Source organism: Rutidosis leptorrhynchoides, chromosome 8 (genome assembly GCF_046630445.1).
Source record: "Rutidosis leptorrhynchoides isolate AG116_Rl617_1_P2 chromosome 8, CSIRO_AGI_Rlap_v1, whole genome shotgun sequence".
Lineage (NCBI taxonomy): Eukaryota > Viridiplantae > Streptophyta > Magnoliopsida > Asterales > Asteraceae > Rutidosis > Rutidosis leptorrhynchoides.
The window spans coordinates 267,008,496-267,023,150 of record NC_092340.1 but is presented as its reverse complement, the minus strand read 5'-3'; the positions used below and the strand labels follow the sequence as shown (position 1 = coordinate 267,023,150).

Genomic DNA, 14,655 nt, shown 5'->3' with positions numbered 1-14,655 from the left:
GAAGATTCATTTCTGACTTTTCTCGTGTTACACGACTTTTAAACTCGTTAACTCACTAAGGAAAAACTATAAACCTCTCCGTGTTCGAGCCTTGAGCGTGATTCTTCACACCAACATTTCTAGTTAAATTCGTTATTTTGCACGAAGAAGTCAAATACTAAATTGTGGATCCGATCAACTTCCTCATCATCACGTACCACACTACATACCTCTGTTATTTCACCGTTACCGTCTGATATTACTGGAACTTAAGATAACACACAATCCAACGATACTTCACTCTTCTTTGACTTAACGCCCTTGTGTTTCTGATAATCGGTCAACTATTATTCAACCCCGAACTATACAACCACGTATACTATCTCGTCTCTCTTTCAGACTTCAACTTTTTACAACTAGAGGCACGATATGGCAACCTCGAGGTGTAAGCTCATCCAATTCTAAGTCCTCATCTCACTCCTATCTTTATCGCTCGCATTTTCGTTTAAAGAAACTCCTTGTAACATTTCTCCATGGATAGGGAAATTCCTCATATTACATTAGTATTCGCCATGAGGGTGAATAGTCCCAACGAACATTTTTTGAACCCTAACTAACTTGTTCAAACGTATCTTAAGAGATTCTATTCCAACACGGTGTATCCTTGTCAAATATTCCGTATCGAAATACTCGTTTCACTTCTAGTTTTACAAGGAACCTTGGGAACCCGCTTAGACATGAGTACCGCGTATCATCCAAAACCCGACGGACCGAACAAACATACGATTTAAGTCTTGAAAACCATAATACGAATTTGTATTACCAACTTCAAATTTACTTGAGGAAAGTATTTTCCTTAACCGAATCCTCATACTACAATGATTTTCATTCGAGTTTTAACGTCACACCTTTTGAAACCACATGTGACCGGAAACGTCATTCTCCTTTGTCGAACCAAGTAAACGATGATCAATTCACCGGGGCCGAGGTTATTCATGAGCAACCGAGAGAATTTATTCATATTCAGGTAAAACCCTACGCGACTCGTAATCACCAAGAGCTACGCCGATGTTAGACGTAAACATTTCAAATTCCACGTGGGAAACCGCGTCACGTTAAGAGTCGCACCTTGGAAAGGTGCAATCCGTTTCGGGAAACGTAGGAAGCTAAATCCGCGATATTTTGATCCTTTAAATTCTTGGGGTGTTTTGGACCCGTCGCTAACCGTTTAGACTTTTCCGACTCATTTTGGGTCTCCGTTTATCCTACATTCGATGTATCAACTCAAAGACGCGTTTTGCGAAACGAGAACTTGTTATCTCCTTTGATGAACTCACTATCGACGATAACCCTCACTTCCTAGGAGGACCGGTTGAAACCATAAATCGTGAAGCCAAACCTTAAAACATCGTATGATCCCGACCGTCAAAATTCGTTGAAATACCCTAGAACGTACTTCTCCCTCACTCGTAGAATTGGCAACGCAAGATCTCGAGGAAGAAACAACGACTACTACTTCCAACTAAATTTCGGGACGAAATTTCTTTTGAGGTGTGGATAATGTAACATCTCGCATTTTTCCGTTAAATTATTTTAACGCCCGTCTTTTTCTTTTAAATAATGCCCTTCGTATCTAGATTCGTATCCTTGTTAAGTAACATTTTAAATATTCTCGTTATCGGATTATAACGTCTCCCGTACTCCCGTGTAATTTAAAATATTCGTTCGGTTAACTCTCGCACCCGATTACAAACTAAAGGGACTAGTTTTGCCAAAAAGACAAAGAGGTGACTAGCACTTTGACTAGTCAACCTCCTCCCCATCTTTCTTTTATTTTCTTTTCCATTTTCTTCTCATACTTCTCCATTTTCTTTCAATCTTTCAAAAAGCAATTCATCATCTAATTTTGATTTAGGAAGCTCACAACAAATCCGACTACATATTCTTGATCCTCGTTTCATCCTCTTCGATTTGATACCAACCTCATCCATTTTGGGTAACTTTCTAAAATCACTAATTTTATGTGTTCTTGAGATTTTGAGTTATAAAGTTATTAATTAGTGTCTATGGCTCATTGTGATGTCGTGTATGTAAATTGTATGCTCGATTCGTTGTTTTTGGTGTAACTAGTTCAATATGAAAATTACTTGCTAAATCCTTGATTTTGGATGATCAAATGTTGTTAGATTGTTAAAGTGCATGTTTTAAAAGTGTTACTAGTATCATTAGCTTCGGTTTGATGTATAGGTTGATTAAGGAAACTCCAAGAACATGATTAATGATTTTGTGAACTTGGATTAGGGTTTGATAAGCTTTACATGAACTTTTGATGCGTCAAATGCTATGAGATATTGTTGTTAAGTGTTTTGTTGCAATGTGTGTTTGATTACCTTCGAAACGGCATAACATACATGTAAATTGGTTGCCCGAATCATAAAATGCGTTTTTGGAACTTGAACTTAGATTATGAATGTTTAATTTCGGTTTTTGGTTGTTATAAGTGCAAGTTTGATTGATGATATGTGTTTAGTTGCATTCCTCGTCAAAATACCTTTCCAACGATGTATGATAGGCGTTATAAGTGTTTACGGGTCAAGAGTTGTGTTTGAATTGGTTTTGGCTCGTGCATATTTGTGGAAAACAGAAACAGACCTGTACAGGGGGTGGCGCGGCGCGCCCCTTACCCGCGCGGCGCGCAGAATAGGCTGAACAGATTCTGACCTCCTTGTCCATTTACACGCGAAATGTTTGACTAGCTACCGACCTCCGATTCACATGAAACTTGTTCTAATATACTTATATATGAATATTTAGCATAGAAAAATAGTCCGGGACCCGACCCGAACATGTTGACTTTTTCGTTGACTTTGACCCGACCAAGTTTGACTTTTTGTCAAACTTAACCAATTAATTATGCAATCTTCCTAACATGCTTTTATACTTGTATCTTGCATGAAACTTGACAATTTGCTTCACATGCTATATTAATCGAGTCGTATCGAGCCATAGGACTAATTGAACACATTTCACCCGACCTTGTGTCGTAACCGGTTAATTGATATAACTTACTTGTTTAGGTTAAGGCTAAGCAACTTTCATGCACACGTTTACTTTGTGAAGTACATTTATACTCGTGCACTCGAGGTGAGATCATAGTCCCACCTTTTCAACAATTTTTATTCTTTTAAATTGTGGGCTGAGAAACATATACATTACATATTTATATACATTTCACATGTATATATACTTTTCATACTTTTATACTTTGAACACAAATACGAATACAAAGATACAGACGAGTTAGAACAAAAGTCCTTAATCCAATTATCATTAGTTCCACTTGCAGGGTGTAAGTGTAAACGAGTGATTATGTTGTGTGGCCATACGGGTTTAACGAACCCTCATTCAGACGGTTCGCTACCGTTAGTGGATGAAATATAATTTCAACGTGCATAGTGTATGTTCTAACACTATATTCAAAATTCAGAGGGAAGATTCAGTTAAGTTTTGGTAATTGGGTGCTCGTGATACAGACAACATCCTTTGGGATGTATACGCTTGATATTCACTTTATACTAAATCTTGTGGTTTACAAACACATCTTTAGAGATGTATACGCCTTGATACTAAACCTTGTGATTCAAAATATACTTTTACAAATACATTTATGATCTCACCAACGTTTTCGTTGACAGATTTCTATGTTTTTCTCAGGTCTTGCACGATATGTGATACATGCTTCCGCTCATTATTTGATACTTGCATTGGATGTCGAGTATACATGCTTTTCGTGGAACGTCTTTTGACTTTACTTTAAACTGTGTCGCCTGGATTTCAATCGTACTTATAACGTTGTAACTTAACTTTTGGTTGAACAATTCTTGTAAACTTTGAAACAATCTTTATTTTGAAATGAAAGCGACATATTTTGGTCAAACGTTATCTTAAAGACTTAAAATCAGGTAATGGGACCCACGTAGCCGACGCCGTCACTTGACGATTTGTCGGGGTCGCTACAACATGTTCCGACGTTCGTAGCCGACTTTCCTCTCAATTCCTTTGATATTCTGTTTTTTTCAATGGTTATTTTAATTGATGCTAGTATTTATGAAGATTTTTTTAGTAATATTGGACTTGTTATTATATATGAAAGTTTATTATATAAAAGGCCTACTTTTATTTATTGGACAACGACATAACCCCTCCTTGCTACTGAAAAACTCCGCGTTTAAACCAAATAATAAGGGCCCATTTTTACGTCTCGAACAGGGCCTTCAAAATCAACGAGACGGCCCTGATATAAGCGGTAGTATAGATTTGTGTTATGACGTGCACATTAAACCAACATTAGCTCCCATTGCAATTAAATCCTGTATAAAAGATTAGTATTGGTTATTACTATTATGTTCATAATAGTTATAGAAAATTAAGTTGACAAATATAAATGCGTATTAACGCATCCCAGAAGCTGTGGTAAACACAAACTTGGGGTCGTAAAAATGTGCATTGTATTCATTGTTTATAAGATTTGTACTATGATCTATTTGAGTAACATCTTACATTGATTACTGTGATAATGATATCAATAACGAGAGGAACATATGATTCTATCTCAGCCATAGGTTTTTCGTGGTCTAAAGGCAACTTGTAATCATTAGAGCCAATCTCTCCCACTAGGATCAATGACATTTTTACAATCTGCCATAAGTTATATATGTAGCAAGTCAATATTTATTTATTTATTTATTTATCCTACATACTAAAATTGATCCACATTAAATTGATCCACATTTGTGTCGTTCCAACAACGTCAAAACCACACCACGCAACAAATTTACAACATAACCCCCCAAACTATGCTAAGTTATTATTATTATTAACCAACAAAATAGAATTAAATTTACAACCTTTTATAATACTCTAAAAAGTTAATCATTAGGGTTAAAGCCAAAAATATGCTACAAACTTACACAAATGTACCGATGTCGCCCACAAACTTATTTCCGTCCTACTGTCGCCTACAAACTTTCAAAAAGTGTACCAATGTAAACAAAAACTTTCAAAAAGTGCACCAATGTAAACAAAAATGACTTGCTACCGGCTAAACAGGTCAAAATTGACACGTGTCGTTCGTGGATTGGATCTTAACTCTTAAAAAAAAAAAAAAAAATTTGCAGGTCAAAATTAGTATGTAACAGGTCAAAATGCCAAAATGTTGATATTAGCACATTTTTTGAAAGTTTGTAGGCGACAGTAGGACGGAAATAAGTTTGTGGGCGACATCGGTACATTTGTGTAAGTTTGTAGCCTAATTATTACTAGAAGTATTGTGGCTCAAAGAAGGCAGTGACTGCTGAAACCTTGCGAACTGAACTCCTAAGGATGAATTTGTTACAGGATTTGGATACCCTTTTTCTTGGAAAAATGAACTATTTAATGCTGTAGCACCAGTGAGAGCGTAATTCACTCCTTGCCCCAACGCCACAAATCTGTCACTCCAATTGTGATTCGTAAAGGGTGGTATGAATGACAACCCAAGACTTTCCGCTACAAAATCAATCAAACTATCAAGTATATGTGCTAATCAAAAGGGAATCACTTTTTTGGGGAAGGGGAAAGTAATTATTTTTTTTTTTTTTCAAACATTAAGATCACGTGAAAATATGAATATTCAAGAAAGACACTTTGCGATAAATGTTATTATTTTAACTAGAAAACGCTTAAAGAAATAACATTCATCGATAAATGTTATTCCTGATAACATGCATCGTGATGCATGTTATTCTTCGAACGTTTTTTGACTAGAAAACGCTCGAAGAAATAACATTCATCGATAAAGCAAAGTGTACGTGTAGAGTACTTGATTATGTGTAAAAAATATTGTTTTACCTACGTGTCTCCCTCCGATTAATAGAATAATCTACATCTACGTTTATGTTCAAATCATGCATTTACTTTCTACTTATATATATATTGCGCGATTACAAAGACGACAGTATAAGAATCAACGAAAACAGCCTAATAACAAATAATTAAGTTCTGTTTTGACATATAAGAATTAAATAACATACCTAAGAAATCGACAATGAGACGTCCATTGGAGCAACGGCCGGTTGGTTGATGGAAGAAGGTTTCCCCATAAGGAAGGCTAAGACATGTTAATGAGCATAGCTAGATAACAATTATTGCTTTTAAGTAAAATCTCAAATAATTAAAATGATTATTAAATAATACTAAAATCACCTACGATTATCGCGTACATAGTGTAAATTAATTGTTTCGGGTACCTAAACACAACTTCCTTGAAGGATTATCCTCCAAATCATCAGCGAATTCCTCAATTCATGATGAACAGTGAACGAATGATAAAATTGAACTGCAACTTTGATTTTTACGATTCAGTTGTTTTCAGATCTTGATTCCTTCATAAAATCTTCTATTCGCTGCTATTGGAACAAGGTAACATCAATTTTAAACATTAATTCGATTGATTAAAGATTCTGCACATCAGAGTGAGTAGGTGTATTTTGTAGATGAACTCAACCTGTACACAGATTGAGTTCAATCTGTACACATTTTGAGTTCAATCTGTACACATTTTGAGTTCTATCAATAATAACATGTAGTTAATTCATATCAGAATCTATTGAAGTAAGGTGAATATGGTAGATGAACTCAATCTGCGTGCAGATTGAAGGTCAATCTGCATACAAATTGAAGGTCATCTGTTGGTTCTATCGGGTCTAAATTAGTTCTCTGGGTTCTCTCCTTAGTTGAGTTCTTTGGGGATCCTCTCCATATATATATATATATATATATATATATATATATATATATATATATATATATATATATATATATATATATATATATATATATATATATATATATATATATATATATATATATATATATATATATATATATATATATATATATATATATATATATATATATATATATATATCAAAAGTTCAAACGAGAACCACAAAAAAGCGAGAACTGCGAGAACTTTGAATTTATAAAGACTTTTACATGTAACTAGATTGAATCAGCCATAAATGTTGATGAAGAGTAAGAATGAACATAAAATAGTTTGAAAAAAAAATTATATAGTACCTATATAATCAGATATATAGTTTCTCGTTCACATGTGCATATTTGTTTCCGAACATGTGAACAGTTTCATATAATTAACAATTTAATATGTAATTTGTGGTAATGAACATATGTTTGTTGTTGATATGAGCATTAGTTAACATTTGTATATAATTTGTTGCATTTGAATGCATAAAAACTATGAAATTAAAAAGTTCTTGCAGTTCTCACCATTCTTGTAGTTCTCGTTTGAACCTGACCATATATATATATATATATATATATATATATATATATATATATATATATATATATATATATATATATATATATATATATATATATATATATATATATACACTGTCTCGATAGAAGAGAGGTGTTCACAATTTATGTTGATTATTATATACTTTAGGTGTCAATTATTTTACTTAAACTTGTTCAAATAAATTTTAAAGAAGGTGACATATTTTATATATATATATATATATATATATATATATATATATATATATATATATATATATATATATATATATATATATATATATATATATATATATATATATATACTGTCTCGATAGAAGAGAGGTGTTCACAATTTATTTTGATTATTATATACTTTAGGTGTCAATTATTTTACTTAAACTTGTTCAAATAAATTTTAAAGAAGGTGACATATTTTGTTTGAAAATGACGTTAATAGAAACTTGAAAGTTTTAACAAAGATGATATCTTGTGCTCATAATTTATTAAGCACCTTCTGATGCTATAGATGTAGCCCATGTTTTTTAAAATATATGTTTAATGTTTAATACAATACTTTTTATTTTGTTTATTTACTTCTTCCATTTTAATTATATTGTCTAGTATTTTTTTTTTTGAATGTTTCAAAATTAATTGTTTACTTCTGTTAATGGATAAGAATAATGTGATAAATTTCTTTATATTCCTACTATATACATGTAACACAAAAAATAAGTAAAAAGTTATCAAAAAAGTATATGGTCAAACGTAAAACTAATGGGTTTAACTTGAGTTCCTAATTTGGGAAGAAAGTGGTTGATAAATTGTTTTAACTCCGGCAATCGTGCAAATCCGATCATAATTTAGATTCACGAGGGCGTAAAACAATCAATCGGGTTTAATCTACTCAATCTAATTGAGTAAATTAATATCTAAAGGGTATTGAACTCCAGCGATGACCTGATTCCAATTGGAATGTAAGTGACTGTAAATGCTTGAGATGATGTTAACAGAGTAATGGCGTATTGATTGTGTGATGAATGGCCAAGGGGTGTATTTATAGATGTCAATAGTTTGTGTCTCACTTCCAAGCCGGTAACGACACATATTATGGATTCTTTAGATGTTTTATTTGATAAATGTAGGTAAGTCTTATACAAATAAGGCTTATTTGATACGGATTAAATCTGCGTATCATCAAGTCCGCCATTTTCGTAACGTCATCCGGTACAGATACGTTGCCAAACTTCAAGTTGTCTTTCATTTCTTTCCTCACATATGATTGGCAGTTATTTAATGCTGCTTCTTCTCTGTCAGACTAAATTTTTCCTTTTTGCTTTTTGTCGCTCCAAATTCCTAAGAATTCGGAAAATATCATTAGTGTGCTTTTGGGCTTTGGAACCCATTATCTTACCCCATTACTATAAATGTTATTGCATTTATTATTTTTCTTTTATTCCAACTACCTTTTGCGATAGCTTTAAATTTTTCCGGTGATCAATCTTCTTCTTCGATTGTCTTATCTGTGCTTGTCTTTATTTGATTATGGCTCCTAGAAAGCAAAATTTTTTACCTAAGATTCATAATGTAACACGTGTCTCGAGCACACTGGATCTTGCATATCTGCAGAAGGTTTATCATTTATGCCCACAATTATCGAAGTTAAAACCTATGATTCCAAAGAAGACTCAGCATGCTCCTAATCCTCCTTCCAACAATTTATTTGCTATCTATTTGAGGTCCTTCAAAATCTCAAATGTACGTTATCCACTTACCAAATTTATGACTTCGATTTTGGATTCCTACGGCGTTCACTTAGGTCATTTTCATCCTTACGTTGTTCTGTATTTTACTGTTTGAGATGTATTTCAATAGTGTCTCATTAATTCCAAGTGTAAAGATATTTAGGAATATTTTCCGCTTGACCGAATACCATAATGGTTGGTATACTTTTAATAACCAACTAATTTTTTGGACAAATGTCAAATTTTTTTCGGCAACTGGCTAGAGACATTTGTGTACGTAAGCCAGGCAAACTTTCCCTTGAAGCATGATGAATCATACTAATGGAGGAAAGTTGTTTTCGACTGCGGCTGACCGCTGAGCAAAGGTGAAAATGAGCTTTTTGTTCCGTGTAGAGGTTCAAAAACACCTCAAAGAGCTTATGTTGAGCACGTGCTTGCGATGTGTAAATGTTGACCGTCTCCCATTGTTCGTCGAGAAGGGAGAGTGTAACATCTCGTTTTTCCCGTACGTATCGAAAGGTATATACTTAATCGTTTGTACGTTTGTAACTCGTCGTTTAGGCGTAATTGTGTAGATATATATATATATATATATATATATATATATATATATATATATATATATGTACTTGTTAATGTGTGCGTATATAAGTTTGTATATGAGTTTTGGTTAGCGTTAAGTCTTGTGAAGCTTAGATACGATGTTTAGAAGTATATCGGAAGCATGAACGAATTGTAAGTCGTGTAAAATGATATTTGGCTTAAGTGTTGTCGAAGTGTTCAGGCAAAGGAAAATGTCGCGCCGCGACAATCTGGGCCGCGACACGACATATAGAGCAAACCAGGATCAGAAAGGGACTTAAGAAGGGTCGATTTTCCTTTGTTACGTCGCGCCGCGACGAATTGGTCGCGCCGCGGCAGTCCTGCTGGACAGAATCCGGTTCTAGCTCAAATTAAATGAACTCAAGGGGCAAATTGGTAATTTGGTGTATAAATCTGATGGGAGCATTAAATCCCAACCACACACCCATTTCATTTAATTTCTTTTATCTTTTCTTTCATTTTCTCTCCCAAAAACTCAACACCCATTTAGATTGAAAGTGAGATTTGTGAGTGAAGGATTGAGGGTTGATCTTTAGAGCAAGAATTAAAGTTGTTCCTTGTGTCTCTAGTTACACGTTGATAGTCTCGGTAAGTTCTAACTCTAAGTTTTGAGTTTTAATTGGTTCTAAGCTAGGGTTTTGCTAATGAAGGTCTTGTATGACCCATTTGAGGATTTGATGGGTGGGTTTTGGGTTTGATTGGTGAAAGTAAGCCCAAATGGCCATTACCTAGGGTTTGGTCTTATGATTTGGGGTTATAAATGTTAAATGGCGTTTTTAATCACTAACACACTTGTTAAAGTTGAAAGAGATGTTAATTGGGTCATGTTTGACAAGTTTGGTAGTGAAAGTGTTAAATGGATCCAAAATGGGCTAGTTGAACTAGTTTGGGCGAAATGGGTATAAATTACCCTAAGTTGGTGTTAGTTGAAGTTAGTAGACTTTAATTCACTAGCTTTAAGTGACTAAAGTCGATTCTTGGCCATTTAAGGGCGATTGTGGTGTGTTTGAGTCATTTAATGCGAATTGGGTCATTAAATGCTCAAGTAGGTGTAATGTGGTTAATTCCACTAGTTGTGTAATTGAATGTGTACTTAATGTACTTGGTACTTTGCTTTGAAGCTCGGAAGTGCATAATCACCACCGAAGTGCTAAGGTGAGTGGAATAATTATATGCATGCATATATGATGTATTTATTTGTGTAGTTGAGTTGTGAAGTGTCGACGTGTTAAGACACCACTCCTCACGTGGCGAGTGAAGTGTCGATGTGTTAAGACACCACTCAGGAGTGAAGTATCGATGTGTTAAGATGCCACTCTGAGAGATGTAACGAGTGAAGTGTCGATGTGCTAAGACACCACTCGGGGTGAAGTGCCGAAGTGTTAAGGCACCACCCGGGGTGAAGTATCGACGTGTTAAGATGCCACCCGTGGGGTTAGTGTACGAAGTGTTAAGTGCACTAATGGTTGTTATGAACTCCGACGGTTTTTAAACACCGTTCCCTCGTTCGTTTGGTTAACCATGGTTGTGTGTGTGGATTGTAGCATATTATATTGTTTAAACTATATGCTATTGTTATGCTAGCTCGTATGGTGGAAGGTTTAGTGTTATACTTGTGATGGTATGAATACTTATAATGCTAGCATGTATGCGGTAAATGCGTAAGTGATTGCAAGTAAGTAGGTTGTATATGTAAACGTATAATTGTTGCACTCACTAAACATTAGCTTACCCCTCTCGTTGTTTATCTTTTTAGATGCAGGTGTGGACAAGGGCAAGGGGGTTATTGGGCACTAGGTGTCCTTGTTGATGTTACGATGAAGCTTTTGGAAGTTGACCTACATTTTGGGTAGTTTATTCCCAAACCATGCTCAAGGGGTCGTTTGGATTATAAACTATCATTTGTAGTTGGTCAAACTTGTATCATATTCGTTAATGGCCTTTGTGCCTTTTGTAAACATTAAACTCGTAGTATGTTTTTAATGAAGCGTGTGGAATGGCTTACATATTTAATTGGAGCGTAAATGTGTATCATTTTAAAAAAAAAAATTTATCGTACGGAGTACGGGTTGGGTTGTTTCAGAGAGGTATGTACATACATGACTTTTGTCATTCAACATGTCGTATCCTGTGTTAGGAAATTTCTTTTATTTTGTAGGGTTGTCTCTTAGCGACATCCTAAAGGCGAGGAGTCTGGACGGTATGAATTTTGCAGAAAAACGTATACAAACGTATACTTGAGCCATCACCGTCTCAAAAGAAGCATTCCTTGATATGTTCCCTGGATCATTCTCAAGTTTCCTATTCTGGTGGCTTGGTCCACCGTACAAGACATCATGTTATGAATAATTTTGTTCCTGGTGAAGGTTCAGCCCCTTTATGTCTTTATATTATTTATAACATATTTCATCCTTTGTTTTGACTTTTGTTATCTATTCTTGAAGGTCCTTCTAACGTTAACGGAACCGATCCTACGTTTTGGACTGTGGACACACTTCTTCATCACGGTACTTATGATTGTGAAGATATCATTATTCCATTCATCGACCCAACTTACAAGCCTTCCGGGAGTACCTGTCCCGGCAAGGAGCCTGATGACGGTCCTCTACCTCAAATGAATCAGGCTAATTCCTCTGGGCAAGACATTTATTCCTTCCCTGTTCTGAATGTTAATTCGTTGCAAGTTTTGTTTTCGTGCTCACTTTCAGACTATCCTTTTTTAATGAATATCTGGATGTGATGTCGTCTCCGACGATTATAGATACCCATTCCCTGCTTCTGGATGATGAAGCCCGCCGTGTACACTCTAATTTGTTGTTATTCATTCTCATATGGTTGTGGATGAGTTGAGACGTGATGAGAATGGCACTGCGCGTCTCTGTGAGTAATAAAGAATGATTAACTTATTACCATGTTGAGTGAAGACAACTCCCGTCTTGAAAATGAGCTTTTTGAAGTCCGGGAGAGGTTGTCCGTCTCCGAACGCTTGCTGAATGATGAGCGCCAAAAAGTGTTTGAACTTTCATTTGACAAAAATTGGTTATCAGCGTTGATTTCGACCACATTGGGTAACTTGACCCGTCTTCAGTTTGGCATTCCAAACATGCTCTCCAGGTTGCTCAAATCTCAGGCAGTGACACAACCTTTTTTGGTATATTTGGCTGCCATAAAGAAATTAATCATGTTTAAGGTTTTGAATTGTATCTGCCCCCGTCTACATGCAGGGAGTGTTGTGGACACTATGCTAAAGAACCTGGGTACTGGCTTATAACACCCCGCCAAATTTCCATCTGACGGTGTGTTAATCCAGGTCCCACAGTTAACAGTTACGCCCACTATATGAGACGTTTAAAGCAATCGCATTTAATTTTATTAAAAGTTGACATTCAAAAACATAAGTCAATAATCCCAAAATAGAAACACTGTTGTGATCGTAACCACAAGCCAACAGTATTTAAACAGTTGTAAAAGTTTTAAATGCGAAAGTAAATAATGTTCTTTAAAAGTATACTGACTCCACGGCCAGACATGCAGCAAACACAGCGGAAGTCTACCTCTTAAGGACCTGAGAATAAAAACACGCAAAAACAGGTCAACAAATAATGTTGGTGAATCTACATGCTTAAAGTATTGTAACAGTATCTGAAAAATAGTTATCAAAAAAAAAAAAAAAAATAGTTTAAGTTTCCTTGACCACGAGATTTTACAAGTACAACCCCAAGTTGCAAAACGTTTGCATAATCTGAGCACCTGAATACTAGCAATGACCCGAATATAGAAACCACTATACCTGCCTTTACCTCGTAAAATGTTATTCACTTGTTCTAGTGTATCTAATGTTCAAAGTAAATGCACCACAGTTAATATTGTAGGGTGAGGTTGTCAACCTAACAGATCCGTCCATCTAAATTGTGCTTACACCGATGGTATTAAAAGTATTCAAGCTAGAGGCTTTGTGAACAAACTCAATATGCATATATAGTACTCGTGTCAATACAAAAGCATTTGATAATGTAAGTATAACAGTGATAGTGCTCTAAATGAACATATATTTAGGCGCAATATCCTTCCAATATGTGAAGTTTTCAGTTGCAAATGTTCTATTTTCAAGTAATATTCGTTTAAATAAATAAGTGCGAAGACAAGAGGCGAAAACGAAGATTAGAAGACGCAAACGTCCAAAAAGCTCAAATGTACAAGATACAATTCAAGTGGTTCAATTTATTGATAAGAAGCGTCTAAAAATTACAAGAGTACAATCCGCGAAACGCAAAGTACAAGATATCTACGCGTACGAAAAGACGTTCGAAAAACCGGAACTGAGACATAAACCGGGCGTAAACGTACGAAACAACGGAGCCAAAATTATGAGTCAACTATGCACATAAATATAATATAATATTTAAATAATTATATAAATTATTTATATATATGTCGACAAGTAAAAATCCAAAAGTTGGTGAGCTGGCCTAGGGAACTCCGCACTCGCGGAGCAAATTGCCTACAAAACTCCGCACTCGCGGAGCAGCCAAAATCAGAATTTGCCTATAAAAGGCACGAGCTTCTGCCTAGTTCTTTACACCAAAAATCAATCTCCCTCTCTGATATAATATATATATATATATATATATATATATATATATATATATATATATATATATATATATATATATATATATATATATATATATATAAATATAAATTAGTTTAGTTTTATATTAGATTAGTTTAGTTAATATAACGGTTAATTACGGGTTTTGAAGTCGAAGTTCTGTCCTTGTAACACTACGCGATAAATAATCAATGTAAGCTATGTTCTCCTTTTTAAATTAATGTCTCGTACTTAAGTTATTATTATGCTTATTTGAGCCGAAGTAATCGTGATGTTGGGCTAAATATTAAGACGGGGTTATTGGGCTTTGGACCATAATTGGGGTTTGGACAAAAGAACGACACTTGTGGAAATGAGACTATGGGTTATTAA

At 34.8% G+C, this 14,655-nt stretch overlaps 1 pseudogene; it reads right to left on the bottom strand.

Moving 5' to 3' along the window:
* LOC139864200 (GDSL esterase/lipase At1g28590-like) overlaps positions 1 to 8,587 on the bottom strand; it is a 189,219-nt pseudogene extending 180,632 nt beyond the window's left edge.
* Positions 8,588 to 14,655: the final 6,068 nt, after the last annotated feature.